Source organism: Lissotriton helveticus, chromosome 5_1 (genome assembly GCF_964261635.1).
Source record: "Lissotriton helveticus chromosome 5_1, aLisHel1.1, whole genome shotgun sequence".
NCBI classification, from domain to species: Eukaryota; Metazoa; Chordata; class Amphibia; order Caudata; family Salamandridae; genus Lissotriton; species Lissotriton helveticus.
The window spans coordinates 148053862-148065560 of record NC_136065.1 but is presented as its reverse complement, the minus strand read 5'-3'; positions in this window follow the sequence as shown (position 1 = coordinate 148065560).

Sequence of the window (11699 nt, the reverse complement as noted above, 5' to 3'; positions counted from 1 at the left end):
CCTACTGAATCAATGCTTGTACTAGGTCCTCCCTGAAAGCCCCCTGCAGTGTCAGCCTGTCCACCCCAAACTTGGGTGACAGAAACCCCTGCTGTAGCCTGAAGTGTTGGTGCTGGCGCCACTCCCCCAACCCCTGAAATCATTGCGGCCGCACCAGCTGGGTGGCTAGCGGCCCGTAGGCCTGCCCTAACTTCTGCCATGAAGTCCGCCAGGGAGTTTGTGAGCTTACCAAGGTCCTCACGTGTAGCAAAGTTCGCAGAAGGGGATGCCGCCTCCGGGGGTCGCTACCCTGTCAGCAGGGGGTGGAGAGGCGGCCACATGCACCAGTACAGTTCTTGCCGGCTCGATGGTGCGGACCTTGGCTGGCAGCGGTTCTGCCGGGAAGTCCCTGACCGTGGGTTTTCGAACCCTCTGGACCTGGTTGGCCCTGCCTCTTCCACTAGTTCCTGCCCAGCCGGTGGGGCTGACATGGCAATTCCAGAGTCCCCTGGGCTCTTAGTCCTCAGAAGCTCGCTGGCCCATGCCACACCTTTAACCCGTATCATATCCATAACGGCCGCCAACTGTGCATCTTGGGAGGTTCCGGGCAGGGAATCCTCAACCTGTGACGTCTGCGAAAAAAGCGGGGGGATCCCTGGCTAGCCATGCCAGAACTTCAGTGTCTATAGTCCTGAAAAAGAAATGGAACTGTGAGCCAGCGAACTTACAAGCGGTGAAGGTCCGCGCGCGGGACCCCTTCCTATCTCAACCGGGCCTTACCCCCCTTCTTCATCGCCGTGGGACAAGACTGGGCACACCCCTCTTATACCGTCCTCCGCCTGTCCCTGCGCCCCTGTACATTACCTTGGTACTGTGATTCCAGGAGTAGACGGTAGGTGCGCTAGGCTGTGACCGGCGACAGATATTCGAGCACGAGGGCGGGCTGAAAGGGAAATAGATACATGAGTGCCGCACTGAGGCCAGAGGCAGGGGGGGTAACCTTGCGTAACTGCCAGGTGGCCAAATCGCTGGACCACGTATGTTTCAACTGCTTAAGTTTTATGCTAGGACCTGCCGTCCCCCGAGCCCTATGTGGCCAACCTTACATGCCTACCCCCTGTCACTCTTTGCCCCCAAATTACCTGGACCATGTAAATCAATGCTGTTCCTTGCACGCACACAGATAGTCACCTTCCTTGACCTGAAAAAGATGATAGGGTGAGTGCACACAAACACACCCCGAAATAGCCTTATCGTGTTAATGGTGCTCTGCTGTGCTCTACCCACTCGGTTGTGCCTTCTGATCGTTACCCCCCCCCCCGGCCCACACACTGAAGCCCTAAAAAGGGGGGGGCGGGGCAGTGGTGCTGGCAGGGGGGGGCAGTGCCGGTGCATCCCCTGCGGCTGCCCGCAGGCCCTGGTTGCGACCTCCCCCTACCTTTTTCACAGCGCCCCCCCCCGTCCGCCAAACAGGCTGCCGCCTATAATTTCTGAACCACGTTGGGTGGGGGGAGCTGGGGGCGGTTGGGGGTGAGAAGCGTGTGGGTAGCGGCACTGCACTCCTTAATCAGTGTCCCCGCACTGCGAGATCTCACCTGGTCTGCAACGGCGGGCAGTGCAGATATACGCAGCAGTATGGCATAAGCGGCCTGACAACAACGAATGCACTGACCCCGGGCGGAACAGCCACCCCAACATACGAAAATACCAGACAATAGAGCCCCGCATGCCCACCGGTAAGACCAAAGTGCTGTGAGGCCATAAACTGCACCACGACGCTATCTAGCAGCAGAAAACACAACACGCTGCACATCGCACAAAGCACGCCTGCATGCGGTGCTGGGGGGGGCGGAGGGCCATGCCCCCGAATGCCGGAACGATAAATGCCCCCACAATGAGCCCTCGGGCCGAGCCAGCCTGTGTTTGCCGCGAGGTGCGCCCCGGCCCATTGGAGGGGCCTACATCGGAAAGCAGTGCAAGTGTCTAACCGCCCCCCCCCCCGTAGCACGAACAGCCGTTGCTCGCGAAGCTCATGGGCACTGGCAAGGCCAGACGGGGCCCAGCTCAGGCACGGGCAGGGGGGGAGCCACTCGCGCCGCCCCGCACCTGAAAACCGACACCCGAGACCCGGACAGGATCGGGCTCACACAGCACCTGAGGCCAAGCACGCCTCCGTACCATCCCAGGGGCTTCTACTGAAGGAACCAAAATGTCACACTAATGGACTATACTCACCAATAGCCCATATACCTTACTTACAATAATAAATCAGTCGGCAATGGAGAAGGTTCAATCGTTTATTCTGCAAAGTACAAACCCTGACAGGGGAGCCTCAGTCTACACGACCCTAAGAGGTGCGCAGAGGAGACTGACTACATGCAAGAGATACAAAGCATATATACGTTTCACACATAGCACGATGACACCTTACTAGGAAAGATACAGCTTGTCAGTGAGCCAGCAGGAAGACCCATATAAGGCACAATTGATTGCTAGTAGCTAGGCCCAAGCTATTCCGGGGGCAGGTCAGTAAGGTGCCTCCCTTTCTATCTGTAGCTCGAGGAGTGCAAGAACGGGATCCGCTAGAATGTGCGCATCCCACAAGAGGGGCAGGTGTGACCTTGGGTTTCCCTGAGCTACAAACTAGCAAGTCTAACAGACAAGTAAGCCTCTATTGTGGTTTTGTACAGACAGCCTAATCACGTGATTTCAGGGAAACGATGCATGGAACAGAGAAACTAAATGTAAGGGGCCTAGTCACACCAATAGGTTAAAGCGGACAGAAAGTGAATCATTTCATTACTATATTAATAATGTGAATAATGCAATGCTAATGTGTGGTTATAAGGTTATATTTAGGCTGTCCGGAATTCGGTTAAAACCGACTCTGCTCGTAAATACCCTACTGGATGAAAATCAGGTGACCTGGTTTAAACCGAGTGTCACTGATTTTCATAGTTGACGAGGGAGAGGAGCTGTTGTGGTCTGCCGTCTGTCTCACTGCGGCCGCACCCGAGTACTTCACAAGTCTTTAAAAAGACCATTTACATAACGAGGCTTTGTTGTTCTTTCGCCCCTTCTCAGAGCTCCTGGGGGCGGGGCTGAGCACAGAAACAGTCTTTGTTGCTTGCTGTTTTTGCATGTCTGGCAGCCGGAGCTGTTTATTTTCCACGCCCAACTTGTATGTACACAGGCGCCGGCTTTGTTTTAGCAAGGCGCTCACTTTAATGTTTCTTTGCATACACGTTAATGGTAGCACAGACGTTTAGCATGGTGCCCGTTTTTTATTTTTAATTACCATGGCGCCACCCACATACATTTTATGTACACAGGTACAGCGCTTTGTTTCAGCACGCCATCCGCCTATTGTAATTTGCGTGTATTATTTCCCTAGCCAGAGGCTGTGCTCGGTAAGATGCCGCCCCTGACCTCTGACCTAGGAACTGCAAGAGTACACAAGGCTGGCATGCATTGTGTCGAATTACTTTTAACTCTCGCCTCGGACCCCGTCCTTTGCTGGTCTTTTAAACGGACTCATTTCCGCGGTGGTGCTGGTATTGCTAGCGCTGCATGAAAAGAGGAACCGTGGGTAACGAGGCACTGTGTGCGCTGGGCAGCGCGGCAGGATATGTTTGCCCAGGGTGCCCCCACCTCCGGGCACATTGCTGCTCACTCTGCTTCCCCCCCCCTCCCCACCTCCCCCCCACTGCTCACTCTGGACATTCGGGACCCAGAACAGGCATCAGTGACGCAGGAGAGACACCCGAGTCCAGGCCCAGAGTCAGGTGAGTGCTTCAAACAGCCATGAACATTACTGGGGCCTCTGGGTTGCTCCTCATAAAATATTATTCATAATCGGTTTTGCTGTTTTGATGTTTATATTAAATGCTGTCGTTGGTAATTCGCTTCCTATGACGAGCATTGTCTGTTTACTTCTCACATTACAATCACATTGTTTAATTTCAAGTGCGCAGAAAAAACATAGCGCTGCGGTGGGTGATTGTCAATGTCTCACTTAAGCCACGTGTGAAAGGGGGTACAGTTAGTTGTGCTCAACTCTGAACCCCAATCCCAACTACTGGCCTGTTAAATATTTGAGGGGCACCTTTGGGATTGTGACGTCACTCATGGTGTGTCCTGTTATTAGCACTATGAGAAACCGCACTTGTGAACGGCTCACCAGGGCACGTGGTGTGCAAAGCTGTTTAACACCACTCCGGATGCAGGGTTATTTTTATTTAATATTTGGCTTCTCTGCTACCATTGACAGGGTTATATAGCGGGTTTGCCATTTTAGTTTCACTGCTAGTTTAACTGATGATTTTTTTCCTGCTTGTGCATCCAAGGCTGCCTGGCTGCATTCACCAAAGTGCCCAGGGCGATGCTTGACTTGTAGCGCTGAGCTGCTCTCTGGGGCCCCCTTGCAGCGCAAGGTTGCTGCAGAGCCTCTCTTTCAAACTCTGTCACACTTGACCCTGCCTGGCTGGCAGGACAGTAGGTTAGAGACCTTTCATTTCAGGGGGTTGACACATTTTAATAGCTTTATAGAGCTTTTCGTTGCTCAAAAGGTCTGTTTCCAGTCACTTCATAGCTTGGTTTTACTTGGGAGAAAGTGTCACTATAAGTGTCACTCATTTGATTGTTGAATGTCACTCATTAGTACACAGAAATCATGGGAGTGTCACACATGTGCAATCTAAAAACTTGACAGCTCTGCTTTAGCCGTGCCTTTTCTCTTCCCTAGTGCAGGCTGCTCGAGTCCAGCAGAGAAGTTAGTCAAACGAGAAAAAGGGCATCAGATGATGTTCACCCGCACTCTCTTGCTGCCCTTGACAAACCGAACGCCTATGTGTGCTGTTCACCCGCTAGCGCATGGCTTTGATAGCGCATGAGCTTGGAGTGCAAAAGTATCAGCTGAGCTCAGTTAATTAATGCCCTTTCAGTGTGTGCAGGACACCAGTGGGGGTCTACGAAGTCGAGGTGGGTTATCTACAGTTTATTTCATTTTGATGTTCCTTCATTTGAGCCATTTTTCCTGTGGCTAGAGTTGTGATTCTTGCACCAAACTTAAAGCTGCTATGCTTTATCACTGCTGCATATCAGTTTGTTTTACTTGGTTTTTGATTTCTGGATACATGCACACGGACAGCAAATGCAAGACCTATTGCATTGCTAATGGACCCTTCCAGGATACCTTCAGACTTGGAGGAAGCATCCTAGCCAGGGTCCACAGCCTACAGTGACTATTCACAGGAGGTGGCTGGAGGCGTGCCAAAGTCCTGATTCGTAAGGATGTGTCAGTGTCTATAGAGAGGGGTTCACGCCATTGGCCCTCTTGACCGTGCACTAATCTGGCTTCAATCCCTTTTTTTCCACACAGTCTCCAAGTGGTGGTGTTATTCCCATTTGACTCCTCCCTACATGAGTGGCAATGCGCTGTCCCCATGGTTGTCTTTATGGTCCCCTAACATTCTTTTACAAGTCCCTGGCACGTCTCCTACACTCTCTGGAATGGGATTGTATATGATATGCGGAGCAGAACACTGTGTGTGTGTCACAATAAGTGGCAGGGCAACAGAAACCCCATGACCTAGCTGCCGGCACATTACCCTAAAGAGAAGCAACCTTTGTTTGTTTAGAAAGTTAAAAGAAACCCTTAGAACTTCACCTAGTTGAAAAGAGTTGCATTTTATACTTAGGCAAATAAAAAGAAAACAATTCTTCTTTGAATCGACAAGACTGTCTGCGATAGACATACTAAACTAAAATGACTGTAACGTTTCATTAAGAAATAAGACAACATATTTTCTCCCTCTACCGTCCTTTTCTTTTGGCCACAGGCGCCTCTCCATGTAAAGAACCCAGAGCCAATATTAGCCAATTAAAAGACCCTACACGAAAACATCCGCGCAACTGTTAATAACATACTCAGTCAAATCCAAAAGCTACAGTATATTTGTCACCAACTGTATTATGAAAATGATTGTGGTTCAGGTTAAATCACGTAATCTACCCGTCCCTAACAAAAATGAATGAAGGTGTTCATGTGAAGCGCATCAATACCTTCAGGTCGAGTTAGCACTATAAATATCTCAGAGGGGAAAAAACAGCAGTGAAAACTAGCCTAGCTTTACTCAGAGCCGTGCCATCATGCTACGTGATTTGTGAGGAGTGTCCAAAACCATGAACATGTCACCCAGCTCTCACTTTCTTCAAATGACAACACATGGATTATAAATGAACTATGAGAACTGCCTGCCTTGCCTACAACACCCAACACCCCCAGAAATCTCTCATTTCCACAAAGTTTTCTCTGTACCCCGCAGTTCAAGAGGTGTGCCTTGCACAGAGCCATCCTTTTCAGGCAAATTTCAGAAAGTGCTGACTTAACCTTCGACTTGTAAAAATGTATTTGGACCTCATATACACTGTACGTACACAGTCTATATACCATGCATCAATGAAGAAATTACGCAATAATAAAAGCAAAGCATTCCATAAACACCGGTAAAACACCGTTTCAGTTGTTTTTAATGGCGCGAAAATTAGTAACAACCTAAAAGCACTGTTTTTTTGAGGTATTGAAATCACTGGAAAACACTGAAAAAACACCACCAGAATTCACCAAAAATAGAAACTGAAAACAGGAAAGCCTAGTTATATTGTTTATATTAGGCCAATAACATGTATTTATCGAATTTATATCCCATCAGACGGCCCTTTTGGCCTACTATAGCCAATATAACTAGATCTATTCTACAAACACTCCCTCATCAATCTGCAAAAGGTCCGAAACCTCCTTGTGAATCATTTGTTTTTCGACTTTGGTCTGACGAGAAATTGTTAGGGCCGAAGTAATTCTAGCTGCACAAAAAGAGCAACAAGCTGGGCCACAATGGAGGCATAGGCAACAAGTAAATATGACCCCAAAGGCTCGAGCAAGAATCATAAATATTTTCCAACCTAAAGTAGCTAAAAGACCCCAAAACCATCCCCTGAGGGACCAAGTACCATTGTCGACATGTGCTTCACTAGGTAACCGGTGTAATTTCTAAATTGCAAGATGTATAGTTGGGGCCGAATCAGGAATGAAAACACAGCAAGAGCTGCCGATCACGCGGCAGGCTCCTCCCCTATCTGCGAGGATGACGTCAAGAACCATTCGGTTCTGAAGCGAAACAAGCCTCGTAGCCTGAAGCTCAACAGTAATATTGGCCAGAATCCCAGTGTGGTCTGAACCACGTTTTCCACTATTCTTGACAGGCGTCGTATATTACGGCTATTCAAAATTGGTCCCCAAAAAGGGGTAAGACCCTTGGCAAAATCTTCTAATTGTTGCAAGGAGGTATCAGTCTGATCAGTACTATCAGTATCAAAACTCCTGATACTCCGATTAGATTCTATCTCTCTTTTAACTAGTTGATGTGTCTGATGATAGTCCGATGGGGCAATATAAACTGGGGGGTAAAGGATTGAAAGGTAACACCGCCCTGCCCATCCCCGGGGAAGCCATGTGTATGCGTTTTCACCGCACACAAAATATACATTTGGGGGAGTAATTAATGGAGGGGTGCTGTACGTCTGCAAGGTGTAAGTGTAATTGCATCTACTGCTTCCTACCTTAATGTGACCTTGTCCCTGTATGCAAAAGGGGGAAGTACCATTTATAATGGGAATAGGCAAAGTTTTGTCATTAGTAACATTTCGTTCTTTAAAGTGCTGAAAATACATGGTGGAGTTGAAAAGTTCAAAATCCTGCATTTCCTCCTGCAACCAGGTAGCATTTTCGTATTCAGTATAAACATTCATACAAGCATTTGGGTCCAAGGATCCTTCTCCTCCATTTCCTTTGGCATCAAATCCTTGATGCTGCTCTATATACTTCAGTATGGCCTCATAATCCCTATCGGTATATATCTTGGGTTCAGCTACATAATGAGAATACATTAATGACAATAATTGAAACCAGGCTTCACAGCTCGCTAAATGGGACAAGGGTAAAGAAATGAATAATTCATGCTGATGCATTACTGACGGGAGTAGCCCACAAACCCAACAATTCGTTTTGTTGGTTGTACTATGGGTCTGATGTAACATTTTAATAAAAACATTTTTCGAATAAGTTTCTCTATGTCTAGCCATATGTGGAGGTAAGGAATAAAAGAGGTGTTCCTCCGGAGCGGGGGTAGTTCCTAACAGTTTCTGTACAGGGTGTTGAAATTCTAAATATGCAAATACACACATCAAAATTACTGTGATTATAACAATAAAAGCAACGAATGCCACCTTCACTCTGGTGGGCCATCCGGAAAATAATTGCATGTTATCAATATTTCGTCGAGGGGCAAGTGGTCATTCATCCTCCATGGCATATTGGGCAAAAGGAAACGTACTCTCTATAAGTCCAAAGTCTAACTCGGTTCCTCTCTAAAAGTCCAAATCTAATCTTTGTATCCACAAAGCACACACACCACCAGAGGGTTTCTTCTCTCTGTGTCCGTTAGAGTCTCACAGGTAGACTCCTATCGTTCATCAAACAGAACAAACTTTATATTCCAGGAGTACGACCGCAGCCCTCAACTCAGTCTTTCTTTCTGAACAGAGCTATTTATCACAATGTTCCAAGCTCTCAACGAGTTCAGTCCAGTGTCTCGCTCAGTACCCCAGTAAAACTAACCGATGTTCCTTAGCTCAAGTCTCTGTCTAGCTCCTACCAGTGGAAGCTGGGGTACCGGGCTGTTTTCGGGGCCGCAGGTCATATTTACAACGGCCAGGTTGTTCCTGGTCAGAAAACAATTCCACTGCAAGGGCATCTGATGCATCCGAAGCCTGTGGTGCCCTAGGAAGAACAGCTTATGTTGATTAAACTGTCGCACTTTCAACTGCGGGCAACACCTCACTCGGTTGCCCTATTTCTTGGGCGTCGGAAAAGGGAACAAAACTTTGATTCAGCTCTCCCTCTTGGCTCGGAACTCCTTCTTGGTTCTGCAGGTCAAAGGGCAGAGGCAGTGTCAGCCGCTTCAGATGGGTGACGTGGATCCAGTGCTTCCTTCCATGCACTTTCACCGCCGTCCTTGTCACCAAGAGGATCTGGTAGGGATCGGTCCACCTCGGCTCCAAACTCGATTTCCGCTGGAAATTCTTCACCAACACCTTCTGGCCAGGTTGCAACCGATGTCCAGGACCCTCCGGTAGTGGCTGCAGTGTGTCCGATACCTGTTCATGAATAGAACGCAAATCTTTACTTAACGCGTACAGGTAGTCTGTCATTAAAGGGTAATCAATATCCCTGAAGGATCGGGGTCTAGGGACTCCCCACACATTAGCGGGGCGGCCAAAGATCACTTCCTAGGGTGACAATCCAGTTCTAGTGTGAGGGGTTGTTCTTAGGGACAGCAATGCCAATGGAAGCGCGTCGGGCCATTTTAGTCCAGTACTTTCACAAATTTCTGCCATCTTTAATTTCAAAGTGCCATTATACTTTTCAACCAAACCAGCTGACTGGGGATGTCTGGCGGCATGGAACTTTTGTTTTATCTGCAGTCCTTCACAAACACTCTGTACTAACTGGGCATTAAAATGGGGCCCATTGTCGGACCAGATGACCCGGGGCAAACAATAGCGGGGCAAATACTCCTTAACCAGGGCTTTGGCAGTTGCAACTGCAGTAGCTTCTTTAGTAGGGTAGGCTTCAACCCATTTACTGAACGCGCATACCACTACCAGTACATACTTTAGATTGTTTACTCTCTCCATCTGAATGTAATCAATTTGTATTACCTCAAAAGGCAAAGTCGGTGGGGCAAAATTTCCACTCAACACAGATTCTCTACCTCCAGGATTATGACGTAAACACACAGGGCAATATTTCACTATGTGTGCTGCAGTTTTGGGAATGTTTGGGTTGTTCCATACTGGGTCTAACACTGCACAAATACCTTTTGCACCTATATGGGCCGGACCATGAGCCATGGTCACTACAGCATACACCAATGCATTAGGTAGTAACCATCGCTGCTTCTCGGATAAATCTATCCAACAATCATTCTTATCTAGATTCCCTACTTCCTGTTCCCATCTCTGCACTTCATCTATTGTTGCTTCCTTCTGCAATTCTCTCACACTTTCAATGGTGTTGTCGAACAGGGTTGTTTCTGTTACCCACCGGGCCGATGTGCTAGGGAACGTGGGGCTCATTCTAGTCTGGGCTGTCTCCTTCGCTACTGAATCAGCAAAGGCATTTCCCTTTCCAGTGGAGTCAATGACTTTCTTGTGGGCGCTACACTTAATGATAGCCACATTCTCTGGTAATGTCAAAGCAAATAACAATCGGTCAATTAAAGGGCCATGTTGAATTTTCTGGCCATGTGTGGTAAAGAAACCCCTCTCCCGCCACAGCCTCCCAAAGCTATGGGCCTCGCCAAAGGCGTACTGGCTGTCCGTGAAAATGTTCACCCTCAGCCCTTCACTCAATTCGCATGCTCTTAACAAGGCTATTAGTTCAGCTGCCTGGGCTGAGTGATGAGAAATCCTTGCGGTCTCCACCACCGTCTTTAATGTGGTAACAGCATATGCAGCTGTTGCAGTGCCATCTGGTAACTTAAAACACGAGCCAACTACATACAACTCCCCTTGGGGTTCAGATAAAGGGGTGTCAGTGAGATCTACACGTCCCTTCGTTTCCTCTTCTGTTATAAATATACAATCATGGACATCGTCCTTTTCATCATTCGAAGGGAGGGGTAGTAATGTGGCTGGATTCAAAGTGGCACATGTCTTAATTGTAAAATGGGGTGCAAACAAAGTTAGCTCATACCCTGTCAATCGAGCACTCGTAAGGTGCTCGGTCTTAGTTCTATTCAAAAGGATATCCACAGCATGCGGTACCATGACTGTGAGATCTGTATTCAGTATTATTCCTTCCGATTGCCGGATGGCCACCGCTACTGCAGCAGTGGCCCTCAGGCAACTCGGGGGGGCTCGTGCGACAATATCCAGGACTGATTAAAAGAATGAGCAGGGTCTTTGCTTTCCGCCAAAACCCTGTGTTAACACTGAAAGTGAGCAACCGTCCACCTCATGCACATAAAGTGAAAAAGGCTTCCGGTAATCTGGCGTACCCAAGACAGGTGCAGAACAAAGAGCAGATTTTAAAGAATCAAAGGCTTCTTGACATTCATCGGTCCAGGTTAGGGGTTCATGCACATCTTTGGTTGTCAGATACAACAAGGGTTTAGAGAGGAGTGAATAGTTAGGAATCCACTGGCGACAGTAAGAGGTTATGCCAAGAAAAGCACGAACATCACGTTGAGTACGAGGTACAGACATGTTAGTTATCACAGATATTCGTTCTGGAGTCAATCGTCTCCCCGCTTTCGACAGTAAGTGGCCAAGGTAGGTCACTTCCTGTCGACAATATTGGAATTTAGAAAGGGACACTTTAATACCCTTGTTAGCCAAATGTTTCAACAATTTAACCGTGGCCTCCTTACAGCCTTCCTCAGTATCGGAGGCCACCAAGATGTCATCCACATACTGGATGATCGTATTCCCCACAGGCAAAATGTATTCATCGAGAACTGCTTTCAAAGCTTGGCTATAAATGCTGGGACTCTCTGTATAGCCTTGTGGTGCACGCGTAAATCTAAAGCTTCGGCCAGCTAATGAGAATCCGAAGATATGTCTGCTATCAGGATGAATAGGGATACTAAAGAAAGCAG